We start from the raw sequence: 21,054 nt of genomic DNA, 5'->3' as shown, positions 1-21,054 counted from the left end.
GGCTTTATTTTAAATTCTCTCATAAAATATCCCATGCTAAAGGCCAGAGTTTCCAAGCACCTGGTTCATATCCCAAAATGTGGATGATAAAACAATGGATAAACCTTACTACTTCTGTCCCTGACAGTACTGAGAGGCAGGCCCTGAACTATTCACAAGGAGTCAAGTTTCCCTTCCATTGTAACTATCAAAGAGGAGCATAAGGCTGGCCCGGTGATGCTCTGGGTTTTCCCTACTTCTCAGAGATGCCCCCATCACTGCCACACTTTCAACACCCTGTTAAGCAATTGCATTGACAGTGAATTATCCTTTTTCCCTCTAAGAAGTGCTTGGACTTCAGAACAACTGGAGGATGCCGTGGGATGTGGTGATTTGGGTTTTTTAGGGGATAATTACCCTCATGTTCTGTTCCGTAGCCATCTATTTAGAGTATTTAACTCTGGGACTCATCACAATGTTTTCCAGCAAAAGCACATTTTCAAACGATGAGAAAGAAGGCTGTGGATGAAACCACACTCATGATTCTGACTCATGTGGTGGCTCTCCTAGGTGAAGGAATCATAGAATGGTGATATCTTCATGCACCCTTAGGAATTTTCAGTGGGAAATAACAGCAGGGAAAGGAATTTGTTTCCTATTGGACAAAGGTCTCTTTCCTCAAGTAAGTGACTTTATTGAGCTACTCCAGGGAGAAAACAAATATGCTTGCTCATACATGAGTCATTCACAAGTTTCCATCCCCTCTTTTCATCTATTTTCTACTGTAGGGAGTAAAAGCCTGAGGGAAACTGCCAGGGTACAGTAGGCAGAATGGAGAGAGTAGAAGACAGCTAGCTAGCCGCATGGAAATGGAAAATGGAGATGCAGTGAGTTCCTAAAGCTGTTGAATTCTGAGACCTTGGGAAGATAAATTAGAATAACCAATACTACAAAGAGGTGCTAGACTTCAGCACCACAATCATGTCTCATCAATGTTAGCTTTACTTATTTATTTCTGAGTACATGGTGGTCTGCATCCTTTTGTCAGTATATGCATAATGCATATGCAGTACTCATGGAGGCCAGAAGATGGTGGATAATCCCCCTGCAACTGGAATTATAGGCAGCTCTGAGCTGCCATGTGGGTGCTGGAAACCAAACCAAAGGCCTAGGTAAAAGAAGCAAGAATTCTTAATTGTTGAAGCCCTTCTCCAGCCTCAGTGTTGGCTATTCTCGGAGCTGTTAAAATTGTCTAGAAATAGAATGCAACTGTCAAAGGCAAGTTCTTTAATATGTTGCCAATTGTTCTAGGGAAAATAGGGGGTATAGACATGACTCATGTATGAATCCACACAAATAAATCTGTTTAGGCTGAATATGTTGAGACACATTCTCCTCCATCTGCTATTTTGGGAATTTAATGTGGGGTTTGTCTGGGAAATTTTTTTTACATTCTTTGGGCAAAAGGCAACTGTATACAACCCCAAGCCCCCTAAATCACTTTGAAGTCTTTCAAGATAAATGTAAACAAAAGAAAATAAAGAAATAACTATATATTTTTGAAAATTCTTTTATTTCAACAAATGAGCAGTGGATAGAATAAATAATCTCATTTTTTTAAAAAGCAAGACTTTAGAGAAATGGAATGTGTATGCAAAATGATTCTGCTAGTTGAAGTTTTCCAGTGAAGTCTAGTCATCTCTTACTAAGTTTTTATAAACCTTTCATTAACATGGAATGTATCTCACTATTTTGGGAGATGCAGTATGATGCTTTGATACCAGTTCGCAATGGGCCATGTTCTCATGGCAGTAGCTCTTCATCTTCTTGAGTGTGTATCATTTCTGCATGCTTGGGGTGGCATGGTAGAAAATAGATGAATAATTCTTATTTTCCCCTTACCATGAGTGTGGCCATTTTACAATTTATACACACCATTGGACAAAGGTAAAAATATGTAAGTTTATCTGTGATCCAGGGTTGACCAGTCCTTTTTGGGGCACCATGCAACTATGTCCAGGCTGCACCTCTTCTCCATCACTGATTGTTATTACTATTTATTATTGTTGTTGTTATTATTAAAGACAGCATTTTTTATGTAACCCTGTCCAAGAACATGCTACAAAGACCAGGCTGGCCTCCAGTTCACAAAGATGTACCTACTTCATCTCTGTCTCCTGAATGCTGAGAGTTTGTGTTTTTCTTCTTAAATTCAAATTTGGCTGAAGAAATGAGGTTTTTAAGATACTTCAGTGTTAAAAGAGAAAATAATCAAAGGTCCTCATCCATCCCAAGCCTGGTGAAGCTCTTCGTGCTTATGGGTATAGATTGGAAGCCTTTGCATCTTTTCTTTGTAAGCTGGTTTCAGTTCCAAAGCCTCCGTGCCTTTTAAACATATTCATTTTGCAAGTGACTAAATCATGATAATCTGATAACCAAAGCAAAGGCACAGGCATCCCCCTTTGGGCTGTTTCCTCCTCCACTGGGGTATCAACATAGGACCATGGCTTTTCTTGCTATGGAGGCACCTGTGCACAGGTTTGCAGCTTCCTGGAAGCAATCTCACCTACAACCACTGGTCCCCTGCCTCCAAGCTCCACACTGTGCTGAGCCTTGAAAGGTTCATAGGTTGGAACCTTTGCACCCAAAGTAATTCAAAGTGGCAGAGCCTTAAGAGATGGGGTCCAGTAGGACTGATTAGATCATTGATAGGATTATGTTCAAATTGGATTAATGCCCACCATAAAGGGAATGCTTATGTATCTCCTTTGGCATGCAGATCTGTTCTGTAATCTTTTATTTTCTCACCCTCTCTCTTCTCTCTCTCTCTCTGTGTGTGTGTGTGTGTGTGTGTCTTGTCTCTCCTCCCCTCCCCTTCCTCTCCTCTCCTCTTTTCTCTCTTTGTCTTCTTTTTCATGTACACAAGCAATGTTATTTACTAAGAAGCCTCTATCAAAAGTAATGCTACCTCCATGTACATTGATATTCAGAACCACCAACTAAATTGACCTTTTTCCTTTATATGGTATTCAGCCTCGGTTTCTTTGTTACAGACACACAAAGTGAACTAAGGCATTAATTCTTTGTCTCATAAGAATGCTTGTAATTATATTGAATCTACTAATGATAATTTGCCTATTTTGGGATCCTTATTTAGTCACATCTTCAAATATTTTGTAAAATAAAAATTACAGAAAGGAATCCTTTCTAAACTAAACCTTCCTTCATGGCCCCAACAGAATAGAATAAAAATAAAAATGGAAGCACTTATCCAATAGTTACCAAGATGAAACTGTGTTGTTTAACTGATTTATTCCTGGGAATTCAGTTATAAAAAGGGAGGCAAGTTCCAAAACTGGTCAGTTTCATTTGGCCTGAACATGAGGTCTCCTCTGTCTTAATCCTTGTAATCAAACAGCTTACCTAACCTAATGCTAAGTCTTTATTTTCCTATTTTTTTCTGCCCCTGGCTTATAAGAAAGTAACTCTGAAATGGCCACTCTAGTTTTGTTTTCTGTTGTTGTTTCTCTTTGACTAAACACTTTTTGGTTTTAAATAACAACCTCCCACTTGACTCATTCCAATACTAATTCTATTTTATGAAAGGAAGTTTTATCCAATTATAAAATTGAAAATTGTTAATGAAGATGATTAAATTCACTTATAATTTTATTTTTGATAAGTATTTTTGTATATAAAGTTAACCTCCATCCTAAGGCTGTTCTTCAGCAAAATGTGTCATATTCAGGGATTGTTAGAACCAATATTGTAGATAAGTCAGTTTCTCTAAATTATTTAACCAATTTATTAATTAATCCAAGTTAATTAATTCTCTTACAATTCCACGCACTGCAGTTTTCTAAAAAAGTTGATTCTAAGACATACATGAATGATTTAAAGAGTAATGACTAATTTAAAAATTGAAGGCAAATTTGAGGAGTGGCTCTATGAGAGCTCAATCATTATTATAAATCCACAGTGATTACAATGCTATGGTGATGCCTGGCCTGGTAATAAATGAATAAATAAATAAACATCTCAGAAATGAAGAATTCAGAAATAAACATACATTCATATGTTCATGTAATTTGTATGTATGTGATAGGGATATCAGAAGAAATCCTAATAATGTCTGTTATAAATTGATAGAAAGTGATATTTATAAGTGTGCAGTTGTGAGCTGATATGGAAAATACCTGTCTATTATAGTGTCTGTTCACACTGTAATAGCAACCAGTCCAGTTTTGCTGGTTTGTTTTAATGAAAAAGATCAACTAATAGATGCTTTAAGCACTGTCATAGAGAAGCTACTAGGACCTTAGAAAAGTCAAATATTTCTAAAACATTAAACACAAATGCACACACATATGCATGAACACACACACATATACACACACAAATGCAAACACTTGCATTCACACACCTTCCTTCTAAATGAGTACATTTAGATCAACATTGAAGATGATCTGACTATATACATTGAATTAAAATGAATAAATGATGAGATAACTTGTACATACCTGCCCAAATGAGAAAAATAAATAAGCCAAGCAGCAAGGCGAAACAAAATTTCTGAGGCTTTTAAGTCCTTTCAAGGATGATGTGCTATGCTTCTAATTTGTTACAAATGCTTTGTGACACTTTGAAGCTTTCCTAAAAGCAGCCAGCATTCAGTCTGGAACCAAATTCTCCTCTCTTACGTGTACACCCACAAGGAATGAGTGCAACCAAGCCACATCTGTGAAAATGTGTTAGGAGTCATATTTGTAATGACCCCAAGCTAGAATTAGTTCAAATACCCAGAACAGTAAAATTCTAAGTTGCATTATATAGAGCATAGACAGCCTTGGGAAGGCTCTTGGGTTCTATTGCCATCAGACATTCTGCTAGATTACCATACTCTGTTTGTCACTGAAGGATAGCATTTATACAAGGTCCCAAATTTAGTACAATTAATAAATCAGGATAGACATTACATTTTTAATGGCTGTGATTTGAAAGTGATAGGATGGACTGTAGGACATTGAACACACTCCATTACTTAATCTGGATAGTAGTAAATGCCTGTGCTTACTGGTCTTTTTTTTTTTTTATTGTCAGTAGACTTTACACTTATGATTGACAACATGAATTCTAAGCTTTGAAAGGAAAACTAAATGTTTTAAGGTTAAAAATGTAAAGGGAACCTCCAGTGTAAAGATATTATACCTGAAAACACCCCCACAGTTACATTCTTAGAGCTGCTACTAAATTTGGATGTCTCTACTTTTTTTTTAAAGAGTTTTAATTTCTTTTCTGGATTTTTCTCTAGCATTGTCTGGACACATCAACCAGATTTCTGAATCTCTGTAGCAGTTGACAAAGTTGAGGACAATCTGATTGATTCTTCATCTTCTGGGAAGTTAATCATGCAGATACCAAAATTCTTTTTAAAAGATGTGAATAATACTGGCCGAAACACGGCCTTCTTGAAATACCTGTTTGGGGATTCTGAGGATAAATGGTCTGGTTTAAAAGCATGACCCTTGTTTTACACAAACTTGTAAAGACTCAGTTTTGTTCCAGTGCATATCCCAAGGTTACTGCAATAACATTCAATGAAAGAAGTGTAAAATACGAATGGAATTGTGCCAACAACATTTAAGATGGTGGTTCCACATTCTTTATGAACAGGACACTGCAGCCTGCTCTGAAGTACTCACCTGGAAATCACCCTTCATTCTCTAGGGGTTTTACTAAACCTACTGTTTCCATAGCAACTGTGGATATGTGATATCAGAATTTCAGGGTAGGCCTTGAAGGATGAAACAAAGGGAGTATTGACCATCTTAAAAGAATAAAAGCATCCTGCATTGATAGTACTATTTATCAAAAAACAGAGAAAACAGACATGTTCTATAATTCTTGTTATGCTTGGAAATTGCAAATAATCTGTTTTCCATAAGCATGCAACATTTGGAAGTCAATATTTCTTTCCATGTATCAGGTCAGTTAGAAAACATAGGTGTTTGGGGAATTCATTAACATCTACTTTTTCAAGTTGATGGTGGAAGAATTTATTTGGCCAAATCCTTGAAATGTGACTTTTGCCCATAGAGAGTTGGGTAATGCTTCAAAGGAACAGGCATAATGGAGGAGTTTTCCAGACAGATGTAAACTGTACAAATGTAAATATTTTCATATTTGTGGATTTCTCTGTTGTTTAAAATTCAAAATTGAGCAATGATTTATATAAATGCATTTGGGGTGTTTCTAATACAAAGCATTTTAGTAGCAATCGTTGTAAGGTAGAGGGTGGCCTATTTTCTTCAGCCAGGAAAAACATTGGAAGTCTAATTTTGGAGGTTGTATTTGATTCTATTAAAATTTATGCCATGATTAAGTGATTTTCTACATTTATTTATTTGTCTTTTGATGGGGATATGCTTTTGTATGTGCTTGTGTGAGCACATATGCGTTCATAATTTGCTTTGAGGCTAGAGGAGAACATTGGGTGGCCTATTTAATACACTCAAAATTCTTCCTTTGAGGCAGAATCTCTCACTAAACCTAGAACTATGGTACAGCCAGAAAATTCCAGTGATCTCCCTGACTCTGCCTACTATTATAGGAGGTTAAAATTAACAGATTTATACATATAATTGAAAGCAAGAACTCTGTGCATAAGAGAAAAAGTTAAAATATTTTTAGGTCAAACAAATAAAGGGAACCATTTATGTATACATTGTGTCTTCATAAGTACTACCACAGACACTTCCTGAGAACCCATTTCTGTCATCACTATTATTTTGTTTTGATTTGATTTATTTTGTGGATTTTTATCTAAGGTTGCCTAGATGTGTAAACATATTTTGCACTGCAGTTTTTTTGTTACTTTGTGTGGCCTGTGAATTTGAACTCTGATCCTGATGCCTGTCAGAGCTCTTGCTTGGTAAATGATAAATGAGTCCTGAATACGTTTTAAAGTTGATGATGTCAACTAGAGGGATTGACATTTTCTTCTGTTTTTAATTTTTGATAGAATGTAATAAACAATTATGCTAGTCTAGCAAAGTGCCATTATGATACCTTCGACCACACTCACTCTGGCAGATGGTTAGCTTCCAGTACCAGGCATGATTTCCTTTTAGTTAAGTGGTCCTTAAGTCCTTTTAGACAGCTTTTGTTTGTCAACAGAATTTAAGTCCCATGTGTTGCACTTTGTTGTTATCTTGCCATGCTTGTTTTAAAGAGAATCCATGGCCTGGAAGGGATCAAAATGGCTATTAGTTTAGTGGATTCATTGGCTAAATCATTGAGTTTTTTGTTGTTGTTGTTTGTTTGTCTGTGTTTTTTTTCCACACAGGGTTTCTCTGTAGTTTTGGAGCATGTCCTGGACCCTAGCTTTGTAGACCAGGCTGGCTTCAAACTCAGAAATCTGCCTGCTTCTGCCTCCCAAGTGCTGGGATTAAAGGCATGCGCCACCACCGCCCAGCTCAATTAAATTATTGTTAATTTGGTGACTTTAGTTTAGGAAAAAAACCTCTTACAATGACCATTAAACTTGCTAGAATATTGTCTTCTGATAGTTTACGTTTCTTCACTTGTTCTTCAGAGAAAGTTAAATTCTCAAAGGGTTTTCCTTACAATTGCTGTTCATGAAAGACCTTTAAAATGACCAAATTTATTTATATCACACATACACACATGGGTTTAAATAGCGTATGTAGTTACTTATCATATAAGAACTCTTTATTTCCCATGTAATACAGTAGCCAAGCTCATAGTACCTCGCAACCCATGAAATAATAATTGTATTGAGCTAGAGGGACTTTGTTCAAGCAATGTTTTTTTATACTTTAAAGTGCTTCCTACTATCTGTTCTTAAAAAATGTTACATGCACACACACACATACACACACACACACACACACACACACACACACCTCAGACAAGTTAAGTGTGTCTTAACAGGAATAGCTGTGTTTATTGTGTATTCTCCCTGTTTTGGACATGGGGCTGGGTGAGACTGACTGCCTTTTGTAACTGTCACGGAAACTTTAAACGTGAGTGATTTTATTCCCAGTTTATTGAGGAGTATAGACAGGATTGAGTTCTTGGCTGCCATAACCTCCCTTGGGTGTCAAATCCTTGTTTTGCTGACCACAGACATAAAGCCTTTAAAGATCTCCACAACACTGTATTTAGGATTAATGGCTGCCAAAAGCCTCCAACCCTGAGAGACTCTCATATTGCACCCATACAGGTGGTGATTACATTATGGAAAAAGGCATCTTTTCATAATGTCAGAAACTACATAGACACAAGTCATTTGTGACTAGAAAGAGAACCAAACACATGTTCAAGGTGAAGCCTGATCATTACCCTTGTCTCTTGGGTGGTATGGCCTTCAAGTATCACAGCCAGTTTCCCCTGAGACCAAAAAGTGCCTTAGAAAATACCACCGTGGTCTGCATTCACTGTTGCCATGGAGCTATGCATACTTTCCATTGGTAGAAGGTCAATCCTGTACTTAAATGGAGCACACATCGAATGTATATAAAGTACAGTATACTGCTGTTTCTTTGCGGGAGGTTTATTACAGGGTTTGCTATCCAGCTTAAATTAGATGTCTGGAGAGAAATTCTGCTTTTAAGTTTAGGGAATTTTATAAAATTCTTTCAGATTGACTGTGTTTAAAATTCCCTGAATTTCCTGAAAGCATTTGAAGGGTGTGTGTGTGTGTGTGTGTGTGTGTGTGTGTGTGTGTGTGTGTAGTGACTCTTACACTATCTATTCTGAAAGGAAACCCTTTCAACCATCTCGAAAGCAACTTTCTTTTATGTGTATGAGAAGTTGTGTGCAATTATTTTATAATAAGCCCATTTCTGTAAACCACTTTAATTCTGAGACTTTCAAATGTCATTATTGTAAGTGCCAGTGCCTTTGAAATGGTCTTTGGACTCTGCATGGCTTTCTAACGGCTATCAAACTGGATTACCTCAGTGGTCAAATTCAGCTGGCAGGTTTCTCTGGCTTTTTCAGAACAGTCCTTTCCATCCCAGATACTGCTGATGTGTCCACACAGCCCACATTGGCAACAGAATTCACCCCTTCATCCTACCCAGAGAGGAAAGAAATATTCCTTTGAGTATATTTGCGTAAGTGGATTAAGAATGCCTATGAATTGTGCCTGATCACGGAGGTCAATGGATGCTTTCCTTTGTCAGGGAATCTTTAGACATGAAGTTTATTAGACTACATTTTAACCTAACAGACCACCTAGATCATTTTAGTCTCCACCCATACACACTCAGAGAGATTTCATAACAATATGCGAGCTAACTTAGTGCTCTCTGGACACCAGTGCTTTAGTATAATTCAGTGAAAGTCTATGATCTTTAAGACTGATAACCTCTGATTTGCTGTGTCATTCTTTGTAGACATATCCACGTGTGTTTATGCTTATATACATGTGCACATTCATGTGTGTGTATCAAGCATCAGGCACGTGCTTGATTCAGTTACTTTTGTAGAGATCAGAAGACAGCATAGGGTGTCAGTCTTTCCCTCTACTTATTTTTCTTTTTCTTTTTTTCTTTTTTTTGAAACCAGGCATTCTTTTTTGTTGTTACAGATGCACACCATTGTGCTGGCTTTTTCCAAGAGGATTCTGGGGATTTCAAACTCAGGTCCTCACATTTGAGAGAGCAAGTGCTCATAGCCAGCTCATCTCTTCAGCTGTTATATGGGTATATTTTAAGAGTTTTTAAAAATATCAAAACATTAATCTATTTGATTTACATGTCTGCACCAAAGATAAAACCGTATGGCAAAAGGATATTTTGACTCATGGCTTTTGCCTCATCATATATGTATACAGAGAAGAAATGTTCAAGATTCAGTGAAGACTAAATTCTGGTTCTCATCTTGCCTTGGGTAGCTCTAACCTTAGGGGCATCATTTTACCCTCCCTGACCTTTAGTTCTCTCATCTGTGAAATTAGTGGGTTAGACTATGACATCTTGAAAATTCCTTTTACTGGTAACATTTTGTGATTATAGAACAATAGTCTTGATTCGCATTTGGAACCTAGAATGTCTATCAAGGTTTATAGGCCTGTGCTTGAGACACTATTCTTATATTTCAAGAGCTTTCCTTAGTCTGCTCTGTGGCTTCCCTCCCTGCTTTCTGCTATCAGCTGACTGAAGACATGAAGGGGCGATTATTGTTTAACAATCACAAAGGTGCAAAGTAGACTCTGACATGTGCTAATTCAAGATTTCATCATTTTCATTCCCCAAATGTGAAAATTCTTCTCTTTAATGAATATAATCATTAGAGAATTTCATACATTCAGATAGTATATTTTGGTACTATTCACCCCTCCCCCACATAATTCCAACCTCTGCCTTTTTGCAACTTCACATCTTTTGTTTTGGAATAACTCACTGAGTCCAGTGGGCTGTCCATATACTCATGGGTGTGGGGCATCCACTGAAACAAGGTGGACCTAACAGAAACTGGCTATTTTTCCCCAGAAGCTCTCAACTGCCAACAGCATCTCAGCTATGGAAAGGGGTCTCAATTCATGGTTTGCTCTTGGGCAGTTGCAGCTGCTATGAGTTCGTGGTTGCTGCCTTTTGCAAGGTCCTTGGAGATGAACAAAGTTTATATCAGTTAAAAGGAATTCAATGAGAAGTTTGACTGCCACTCTCTCTTTAATGTGTGTTCTTTTGCTTCTGTATCTGTTCTCCAGATGTGAAACGGAAGATAATATTCTGCGAATTAACCTAAATGAGTTGAGTATTCTAAACTATGTGAAGCTACAGCCACTCACTGTCATTTAGTCACCAAAATGTTTGCTCTCTGTATGACTATGGAGAACTGTCACATTTCCTTTATAGGAGGGAAGAGAGCAAGCATCTATTCAATCCAGATACCAAAACAACTGACACCAAAACAACCTCACCAAATCTACTTTTGTTTGAATGAAACAGTTATTGCAGTTACTTAGGAGAAGCATGAATGAAGAGTTACTTACAGGACTATAGGTGACTTAAAAGTATCCCTTGGACTCAAAAGGCAAGGCAAGGATGGATGATGATACCCAGAAGCTGAATTTCTGTCCAACTTGCAGACAGCTCCCTTGCAAATGCTTCCTGCAGGGAAGTGCCTTGAGAATTTTATAACTTTCTGAGGTTCAGGTTCTTGAGTCTTAAAAATTTCATTAGCTTCCAAGGCCTTATAAGGTTCCCTCCTCCCTCAACAAGAGAATGTTTCAATTCAGAACAAAACATCTATGCAACAGAAGCAATATGCTTGCTTTGCTCTGGATTCTAGAGTCTAGAAAAGCAAGAGTAAAAGAACACAAGCTGAACCAAAAGGTAAGAGGTGAAAGGCTCTCTCATGTTGGTGGCTCCAGAAGCCATGTGATTCCATGCTCTGCAGAGGAGGGACTTGGAATTAGACTAGATAAAAGTGTTGGACATTCTCAGAAGCAACTTTTCTGTGAACAAGAAGATGAAACATAGTGAGAGAAGACAATGCATTTCTTAGCTGGGATCGAATTAACTCTCTACAGCATAGCTTAGTCTTCTGTCTCTGGATCTCATAGTTCACAGCCATGCCAAGGCTCTCTGGGAAGGCTCACTTCAGGGTTGATTGACAGGACACATTTTCTGGTGCTGCTGGCTGAGCTTCAGTTCCTCAGGAGCTGTTGGCTGCTGCTTCTGCCAAGTCGTGCCACATGGGCCAGTTCCATGTCTGGCAGCAGGATAGTTGGCATCATCAGAACCAGTGAGAGAGGGCAATTAATCTCCATATTTCCTTGGATGAGTTTATCAGGTATATTTTGTGCATGTGTGGATACATTTATAATTATTTCTATTGTTGTATTCTGTCCACCTTTTATTAGCATAGTATTTGCCTCTTTAGTTCCTCTTTGTCATTTTGATAAAGAATTCATTTCCCAGTCTGCTTTAATTTTCTTCTTTGGCTTGTCTTCCTCTTGGTTACCATGTTATCTTTAAATATACTAATACTATTTTTCATTTTTTAACAGAAGGCAAATTGATCATTATTTATGCAACAATACAAGAACTTTCGTACATTTTAACTATAGGGTGTGGTGATATTTTGTTTGTGTTCTAACAAATAAAGTTGGCTTGGAAATTAGAGTGTGGAAACACACCTTTAATCCCAGCACTAGGGAGAAAAAGAAGGAAGTGATATGGCTGGGCAGAGAGAGGAATATAAGGCATGCAGAGACAGGCTCTCCCCTCTCCCTTTTCAGGCTGAGGAGTTGACTAGGTAAGAGTGGCTGTGGCTTGCTCCTTTGTCTCTGATCTTTCAGAATTTACCACTATATATGACTCCAGGTTTTTATTATTAAAACGAACTAGAATTCATGCTACAATAAGGGAATCCACATTTCCTATTTTTCTTTTATTGTTGGTTGCATGGATATGGGAATCATCACAGCACATTATGGCTAGTAACGCTATGCCTTCACCAAGATGCCCAAAGCCCAATCCCTAAAACCTAGGAGCGTGTGACTTTACAAAATGGATTTCCAAATTAAGAACAACATTCCTATTGTAGGCAGGTATGATGGCTGGTGAGGAAAGCACGAGCTGTGGTGGTACATTTTGAAGAAAGATGTAAGTAGCATCTAGAATCTGGAAAAGTGCAGAAGCAAATATGCCCTTAGAAGCATAGAGGGTGATGACTGCTATGCTCTACTTAGTAATAATGAGATTTTGCCATAATAAATTCCACCAGATATATTTTCTTTTGAAATATAAAACAATAAAATTTTGGTGTTATTAATGCATTATATGTTCAGTAATTCTTTTATCTTTTAATTGCTTTTAATCTTTTAAAATTAAAATGCCATGGCATCATTTTCCCCTTCTCCTTCCTTGCCCATCCCTTCCCATTCATTCCTCCCCTGCTCTCTCTCAAATTCATGGCCTCTGTGGTGGTTTGAATATGAATGGTCCCTATAAGCTTACCAAGTTGTATATTTACTCAACAGTGATGGAACTGTTTGAAGGGATAAAGAGATGTGTCCTTGGAGTCGGTGTGGCCTTGTTAGATGATGTGTCCCTGAGGGTGGGATTTGAGGTTTCAAAAGCCCACCCCAGGGCTCAGTCTCTCTCTTTCTCTGCTTGTGCATCACGATGTAGCTCTCAGCTACTTGTTAGCCTGCCACACTGTTTGACATGATGACTAACCTCTGAAATTGCAACCAGGCTTCACTTAAATAATTTTCTTTTCTAAGAGTTGCCTTGGTCCTGGTGTCTCGTCACAGCAATAGAATAGTGACTAAGACAGCCTTGATTTCTTTAACAGTTGTTACATATATACGAACATACATTCCTAAATATATAAAAAAATCCCATGCAGTCTGTATAATGCTAGTCATATGTATGTTTTTGATTGGTATTGGACAACAGTCAGTGTGCTCTTTTGGGGGGAAGACTATATTCTCCTGCGCTCAGCATTCGTTAGCTGTCTACAGATCTTTGCCCAGGTTTCCAGCCCCAAGAGATTTCTCTTGTCCATGTTAGCATGTCTGGTAGTTTAATCTTTTAATTTTTTATTTGTGTATGTGTGTTTTATTTAAATTAGAAACAAGCTTGCTTCACATGTCAATTCCAGCTCCCTCTCCCTCCCCTCCTTCCCCTAACCCCACAAACCCCAATCCCCCACCCCACCCCCCTCCACTCCCCAGGGAGGGTGAGGCTCTCCCTGGGGCATCTCCAAAGTCTGTAATATCATCCTGGGCAGGGCCTAGGCCCTCCCCCATGTATCCAGGCTGAGAGAGTATCCCTCCATGTGGAATGGGCTCCCAAAGTCCATTCTTACACCAGGGATAAATACTGATCTACTACCCAAGGCCCCATAGATTGCCAAGGCCTCTTCATGGACACCCATGTTCAGGGGGTCTGGATCAGTCCCTGGCAGAGTGTAAATAACTATTCTTTTAAAAATTTATTTTCTATATGTGTTTATTCATTTTGTGTGAGTATGTACATGGAAGTAAGAGGACAAACTATGAGAGTTGGTTCGGTTCTCTCTTTCTGCCATGTAGGTTACACAGATTGAACTTAGACTTCAGGCTTGTTTGCAAGTATTTTTACTGGTTGTCCCATTTCAATGGCCCAACAAACAGCTATTCTCACCTGCTATAGCTTATTTCTAAGTAGCCCTATCTCAGAGGCCACGTTGAAAGTCTTACTGGATAGTTGATTGTTTCTAAGGACTCACTCTGTAACTCAACTAGGTTGCCCCTCCTGAATTGTATCGTCACCAAATAGACTACCATAATTATGAATCCAATGATCTATTTATCTCTAATGGGGGAGAGACCTCACGATCTAACCATCTCTCAGAAACAATCCCAGAAAGAGATTCCAAACCTATTAAATAATGAGCCTGAGTTGTTTTTATCAGGCAGACTAGTGGAAGTGTCACAATAGGTAAAATGCTTGCTATGTAAGTTCAAGGACGTGAGTTCAGACCTTCAACACCCAGGAAATAGCAGGATGTGGATGTTTAGGCTTATAATGCCAGTCTAACAAATTGGTGTGCTTCAAGTTCAGTGAGAGACCCTGCCTCAAAAATTACAGTGGAGAGTACCTGAGGTATGAACTCAGATACACACACACACACACACACACACACACACACACACACACACACACTTCTCCGTTAAGTTGTTTCTCTCTAGTATTTCATCACAGTACTGGAAAAATTCTTCTAAGAATGAGACTTTCTTTCTTTCTTTTTTTTCTGACAGTATCAATAAAAAACAATATACATAATATATTCTTGTTTTGATAGGGCTTAAGGAATCTGAACAGTGACATCTGAAAAGGCCAGTAAGAAAAATGAGGTAGACTGTAGTTAAGCTGCTACATTTAAAACATAACATTCAACTCAGAAACTGATGGATATAGTAGAATTACCGGTATATGCATACCTAGGAATGAGGGGAGTGGGTAAAATGACCAGGTGTTCTGGCTTAATGATGAGAAAACACAAGTTGGAGTACACTTAATGAAGGCTGGAGAGAAGAGAGATCTAGGAGCATCTGCTCTTGAAATTCTTTGGGCAAGTCCCTGGAAAAATGGCTCAAACCAGACAATGCTCAAGCACAGACAATGCTCTGCCTCAGGAATGAGGCAGAGAGGGCCATTTTGCTTTCCTTTCCTTAAGGGTTGACATAAAGTCACATTTCATGTCACAGGCAAACTGTGCAGACAGTTAAACACCCAAGAAAGCTTTCTGATGTAAGCTGGGCAGAGGAAACTTTGGGTTTTCTTTTAGTTCGTTATTAATCCCCTAGCCCCCAACCATGATGATGAAAACACAAAGAATCAGCTTGATTATTCTTTTTAATTGCTCAGGAAGAAAAATTCAAACAACAGCAAACCAAGCAAAATATTTCAGAATGTGAATGATAAAAAGGAACCCTGAGGATAATTCATAACTGGGATTTTTGAGGTTCTGAAAGCAAAACTGAGTAACATCAAAAGTTTTTCAGCACTAGCTTGTAGTTGAAGAATCACATGTTGGCCATTGGTCTTTATAACCATCTGGAACATTAGCAGATACAAGCAATTGTCAGGAGGGAAAAGGGTGCAGCGTGTCTGTGTTACTTAGCTAGGATTTGAAGGTCTACAAGGCACTCCTTATCTACAGAAACATCTGAGGACTTCTGGTATATGCAGTACATCTTGTCCTATGAATGATGGGAGATGCTTCCTACTGCATTCTTCTGGTACCATCCATGGAAAGAGTCTCTGCTCTTTAACTGAAGGCGAATTCATATTGGGAGACAGGTACAGTGAGTGAGTAGTTTAGGTTTATTTCTGCAGGTGAACACACTGATTGATAGACTCACTAAGAGCTCTTGAGAGCACCTCAGTGTGCTAGGAGCTCTTACAGCCCACTCCAGTCAGAAGTGACAGATTTCTACGAATGATAAACACATATTAACATTTTGGCTGCATCATAAAAAATTAAGTGATATCATTTCTGAGTCTTGGTTTTGACATACATAAAATGAGTATGACATAAATAACTATTTTACTGGGCTATTGTAAAAATAAAGTAGACTAGAATATAAAGTACCCTTTTACTTTACAGAAAACACTCAGTAAATGTGTGCACTAACCACCAGGGATTATAAGAGTCTAAATAACAGCAGTGATGCTAATCTTGGGTCTCAATTTGACTCATCCAGGAAGAGAGAAGCTGATGGGGAATTGCCTCCATCAGAGTGGCCTGGGGAATGTCTGTGGGGCATTTTCTCAATTGCTAATTGGTACAGAAAAGGAAATCCCATTGTGGGCAGTACCATCCCTAGTAGGTGGGACTGGGCTATATAAGAAAGATAGCTGTTTGACTATTTGGTGCTGGATATCTAATTGGTGTGCTCTCTCCAGGAGAAGACAACCTTCCCTGCTCCCAAGATTTCCTCAGTTGCCTATAGTTCTTTGTGTAGGTTGAGGCCTCATGGGCTTTTCCCCATCTGGTTATCTTATGTTTTCATGTTTGGGTGGTCAGATAGGTAAGACTGATGTTACTAGGAAACACATTCTCACAGCAAACCCAGTGATCCTCTGACTCTTACAATTATTCTGTCACCCATTCCATAATGTTATTTCAACTGTAGGTATGGAGATGCTTTATAGATGTGTCCATTGGGACTGGACTCAAAAACTCTGATTTTGATGACCTGTGATTTTCTGTAGTGGTCTCCATATGTTACAAATAGAAGTTTCCCAGATGAATGGCAGGGAGTATCTTATCTGTGGGTGTGTAAGGACAAATGTTTATAAATTGCTGTTAAATATACACACCAGTAACATTATATGGATGAGCAGATTATATTTAGCAACAGATATATGTATTTATGCACACAATAAGAATTAATGTATAAAGAAGTCATGAATTTGAAGGAGAAAAAGGAGAGGCATATGGGAGGATTTGGAGGAAAGCAAGGGAATAGAAAAATATAATCATGTTATAATCTAAAAAAAAAACTTTAAGTGAATGAAGTTAGAAGAAAAAATAGAAAGGAAATAGAAGAAAGATAACTGAATGTGAGCCTGCCTGAGAGCAAGACAATAAAGAGCATCCCTCCATCATTTGTGTTTTCAGTGCAGGCCTTCAGTTTTTTTTTTTTTTTTTCCTAGAATTCCTGTTCTGACTTCCATCAACAATGAACCTGTAAGATGAAACAAACCTCAGCCTCCCAAAACTTGTTTTTGGTCTTGGTGTTTATTACAGCAAAAAAAAAAAAAAAAAAAAAAAAAAAAAAGAAATGAAGAAGAGCAGCTTTCAGGGCTGTGTTGTTATCCGACTACAAGAATCTCTTTTTTAAGATGAAGAAATCTAATATCTAAATATAACAGTCTTCTAGCATCAGGCTGGGTATTTTCAGGCAAGGGTGAAAATGTCTGTGCTAAAGACTCAATGAAATTACTCTTCTCTCCCTGTATTTGTTTTAGGCATCAGAATTCTACAGCGCCAGCTCAGCTTTATAGGGGTTGTGGGAGTTTACATCACCTTGTTTTGTTCTAGGCACGTTCTCAGTGATTCCTAGACTATGATATGCAGGCTCCTGAGCTCACACATGGAAGCAGTAGGGATACCTTATCAATATTATCTCTTGATATGTGAATGTTGTGTTTCATGTACATGTCTGCATCACTCTTGATATATCAGCCCAGGTGCATACTGTATGTCTCCAACCCTGTTCTTCCATGTGTGATGAACATAAATGGAAGCCAGTCATGCAGCTGAATACATGATAAGGTATGAGAAATGTAACACATAAAGCTTGAGGAAGGGAGGCAAGCTAGAAGAAGGGAGCCAAATATGTGGGGTAGATCATGAATTCAAGTGCTGCCTTACTTTCTGTGGTGAAAACTGCCTAACCTAGACAAAGGGAGTTGTTGTGGGTGGAGGGTAGACAACAGTGCTTTGGGGCTGAGGGGCCAACAAGAACAATTATAAAGATAGAATTAAATCTATTTTATGGGTTGGCTTTGTTTACTGGTAGCCTACATTTTAATTGATTTTTAATGATAACTTTTAAAAAGAAACAAATATACACTTGTCATATGTTCTATATTCTAAGGATCTTGAAGAAAATGTGTTTCTGCTGCACTGAGGACTGAACCCAGAACTTTACACATGCTAGGTGCCCACTCTACTACTGTACTACTTTAGCTTTTTATCTTGAGATGGAGCCTCACTGGGCTGTCAAGGCTGGCTCAGAATTTTCGATCCTCCTGTGTCAGCCTCCTGAGTAGCTGGGACTATAGGCCTATACCATCACACACACACACACACACACACACACACACACACACACACACACACGCTAGGTGATTTTCAAAGCTTGTATAAAACATTTCCTGTCTTTGCCTCCAGGAATTTTGCTATTTTGACCACAAAGTGAGCAAATATCCCCAAATGTGATTTTCAACATTACTATCAGATAGAATTTTTATTAGGGCCTTTATTAAATTAAATGTGCACATTCTGTATAGTCCTGAAACCTGGCTGCTCCTCTCTAAGGAGGCTGTCTGCCTTCTAGATCTTCTGTAATGCCATGGGCATTCTTGTGAAAATTCTGACCCTCTCACAGCTGCTCCCTCCCAAAAGAGACTATTCTACTTATCTTCCTGAATCTTCCCAAAGTGGTATTGGAGATGTAGCTCCAGGAAGCAATTTAAGAGAGAGAAAAAGAGATTTCTACTCCTGAGGCCCAACTTGCTCCTAGTCTTGACTTCTGCTAGTTTCATGTGTCTTCCATATACCTTTGACTCTGGGCCTTATTGATTATTATAATGCTATTCTACACCTGCTTCGGAGTCCCAAATGTATCACCAAAGCAGTCAAGAATACAGAATACTATCAATCTGGGACTCCACTCTGCTGGGGCTCTGTACTCATCCCTCTCTGAACGATGCAATCCTGAAACCCTGTCTGTGTGTATACCTGCTTTAAAGAATGGAAGCAAGTCACTCCAATTACCAAATACTTGATTAAGCTCTCTTTGTTTTCAAGCACATCCTGAAACCCAGGCTATAAACTAAAGACAGTGAGCCAGCCTGGCCTAGATTGGTGTAAGATGCATGCACAAGAAGACCAACTGTGTCCACATAATGTAATTTTAGAAAGAATTCCATTTACCACCTTATAGTATAATTGGGTGTATGTATGATTAAAATCAGGTGTATTGTTGGAAGTAACTTGAGCAAAGAGTAAAAGCCTATGTAATCTAAGTCAGTCAATCAAAATTGAGAACCAGATAAAGTCTACGGCTAGCAACTAAACTCTTGCTTCTCTTAAACTCCATTAGAAGAAAATCCCATGACTACTCCAGCCAAGGAAGCTGGTAAATGATCTTCAGACCTTTATTCTACCTCCTTTCCTCAAAACCTAATCCTCCAGTCCTATCTCCAGCTCTGTAGCAGACTAACCTCCTGTGGTCTCCCATTCTTCTTTGCTCCCATCTCCAGCACATTGGATCAAGGAGATCTCCTCCTACAGGCTCCCTCGCCACCCTATCTCTTTTCCAGAGTTACCCACTCCCTCAGATGCTCCCTGGGAACTAGCTGGCCACACTTGCCAGGGAAGCAGGTTGGTGATCTTCAGATCTACACTCCCTACCTTCCTTCAAACCTGATCTCTCAGCCTCACCCTCAGCTTTTTAGAAGACCACCTTTGGAAAAAGCTGCCAGGCCATGATAGACTGCAACATCTGACCAGCCAGGAAGGCCTCCCAACAGCCACCTGCTGTGGCCTCTTTACCCTCCCTCTCTGTTTCTATTCCCAGAACACTAAGCAAATCCTGGTTGCACACCCTGATTACCCCACTCCTGTGGTCCTTTCAGCCCCCACCTCCTTCTGGCTCATCTTCATCCCTAAGTGTCAGCTCCAAATACCACATTCTAACGAGAAGTTCCAGTATCCACATATATCAGTATCCCAGAAGCACTAGCTACAGGCAACCCACAGCCAGCCCACTCTGCTAAAAAAACAGTAACAACAACAGAAACTAGGAAAGGAGTATCCAACTAACAAAGACAAGACCAGCTAACAGCACCCAGAATTACAGTCATCTTAAACTCCAGTTCCTAAATGCCAGTGGGGGGAAAAATCCTCAGGAACAACCAGGACAATATGGTTCCACTAAAGCCCAGCAACCTTAATACAGTAGGCTCTGAGAAATGCAATATAGGTGAAGCATAAGACAAGGAACTTAAATTAACCTTTATGATATATTAGAGTTTCTTTAAGAGAAAATGAAAAAAAATCATTAAAGAAATCTATGAAAACACCAATGGGAAAATGAAGCCAAGGAAATAGCTCAAGATATGCAAGCAGAGGTATAATCAATAAAGAAAACCCAAACTCTTTATGGTCCTATTGTGGCTAGTGTTTGTGCTGAAGTCTGAGACCCGTATTTCCACCAAAGAGAAGCCCAGGGTTGGGGCCACAACCTAAAGTCTTGGTGGTGCCCAGGGGCCATGTTGCCATGAGAACCATCCTGACCTGAGTGGTCAGTGCTTCCACCCAGAGTCAGGATGCTGTCCAGGCCCAAGATGTTGCCAAGTGCCATGTCTGTGTCCATGGTCCAGATGCACCTGGGGTCTATGGTCTCTGTCACCTCAGGCATCCCCAGGAACCATGTGACATTAAATCAGAGATCCATGCTGAACTGGCCCCATCCTTTGCTGGCCCAGAGAAAGATAATCTAGCCTCTCACTGGACACTTCAGCAAAAGATCTGGCCCTACTCCTCACTACCTTTGAGGATGAACTAACTGGTCCTGAAGGCATGGGCTTAGGGGAGTTGACTCCACCCCTTGCCTGAAGCAGATGCACCTCTCATGGCTGGACTGACCAGTTCAGCTACCCCTTGAGTGTGCCCACCATAACATCAACCCCATGTATAACCTACTGGAGCTCTTGAAGGGCCTGGTCCTGTGGAACAATACCTGAAGGATCTTCATGACTCCAGGCAGCCCCAGGATATCCCACAGGAATTCTGGTGAGGATCCAGAGA

The 21,054-nt window shown here is 39.2% G+C and overlaps 1 long non-coding RNA gene across 1 annotated transcript; it reads right to left on the bottom strand.

The window, feature by feature from the left end:
* Window positions 1-7,190: 7,190 nt before the first annotated feature.
* Window positions 7,191-9,080, bottom strand: LOC118238468. The gene is made up of 2 exons (XR_004768894.1): window positions 8,960-9,080; window positions 7,191-7,222 (listed from the first exon to the last, which is right to left on the bottom strand). It is a non-coding gene; the product is annotated as an uncharacterized LOC118238468 (long non-coding RNA).
* Window positions 9,081-21,054: the final 11,974 nt, after the last annotated feature.

This window comes from Cricetulus griseus, chromosome 3, assembly GCF_003668045.3.
Source record: "Cricetulus griseus strain 17A/GY chromosome 3, alternate assembly CriGri-PICRH-1.0, whole genome shotgun sequence".
In the NCBI taxonomy this organism is placed as follows: domain Eukaryota; kingdom Metazoa; phylum Chordata; class Mammalia; order Rodentia; family Cricetidae; genus Cricetulus; species Cricetulus griseus.
The sequence above is the reverse complement of the archived record's forward strand: the minus strand, read 5'-3'. Positions and strand labels throughout refer to the sequence as shown.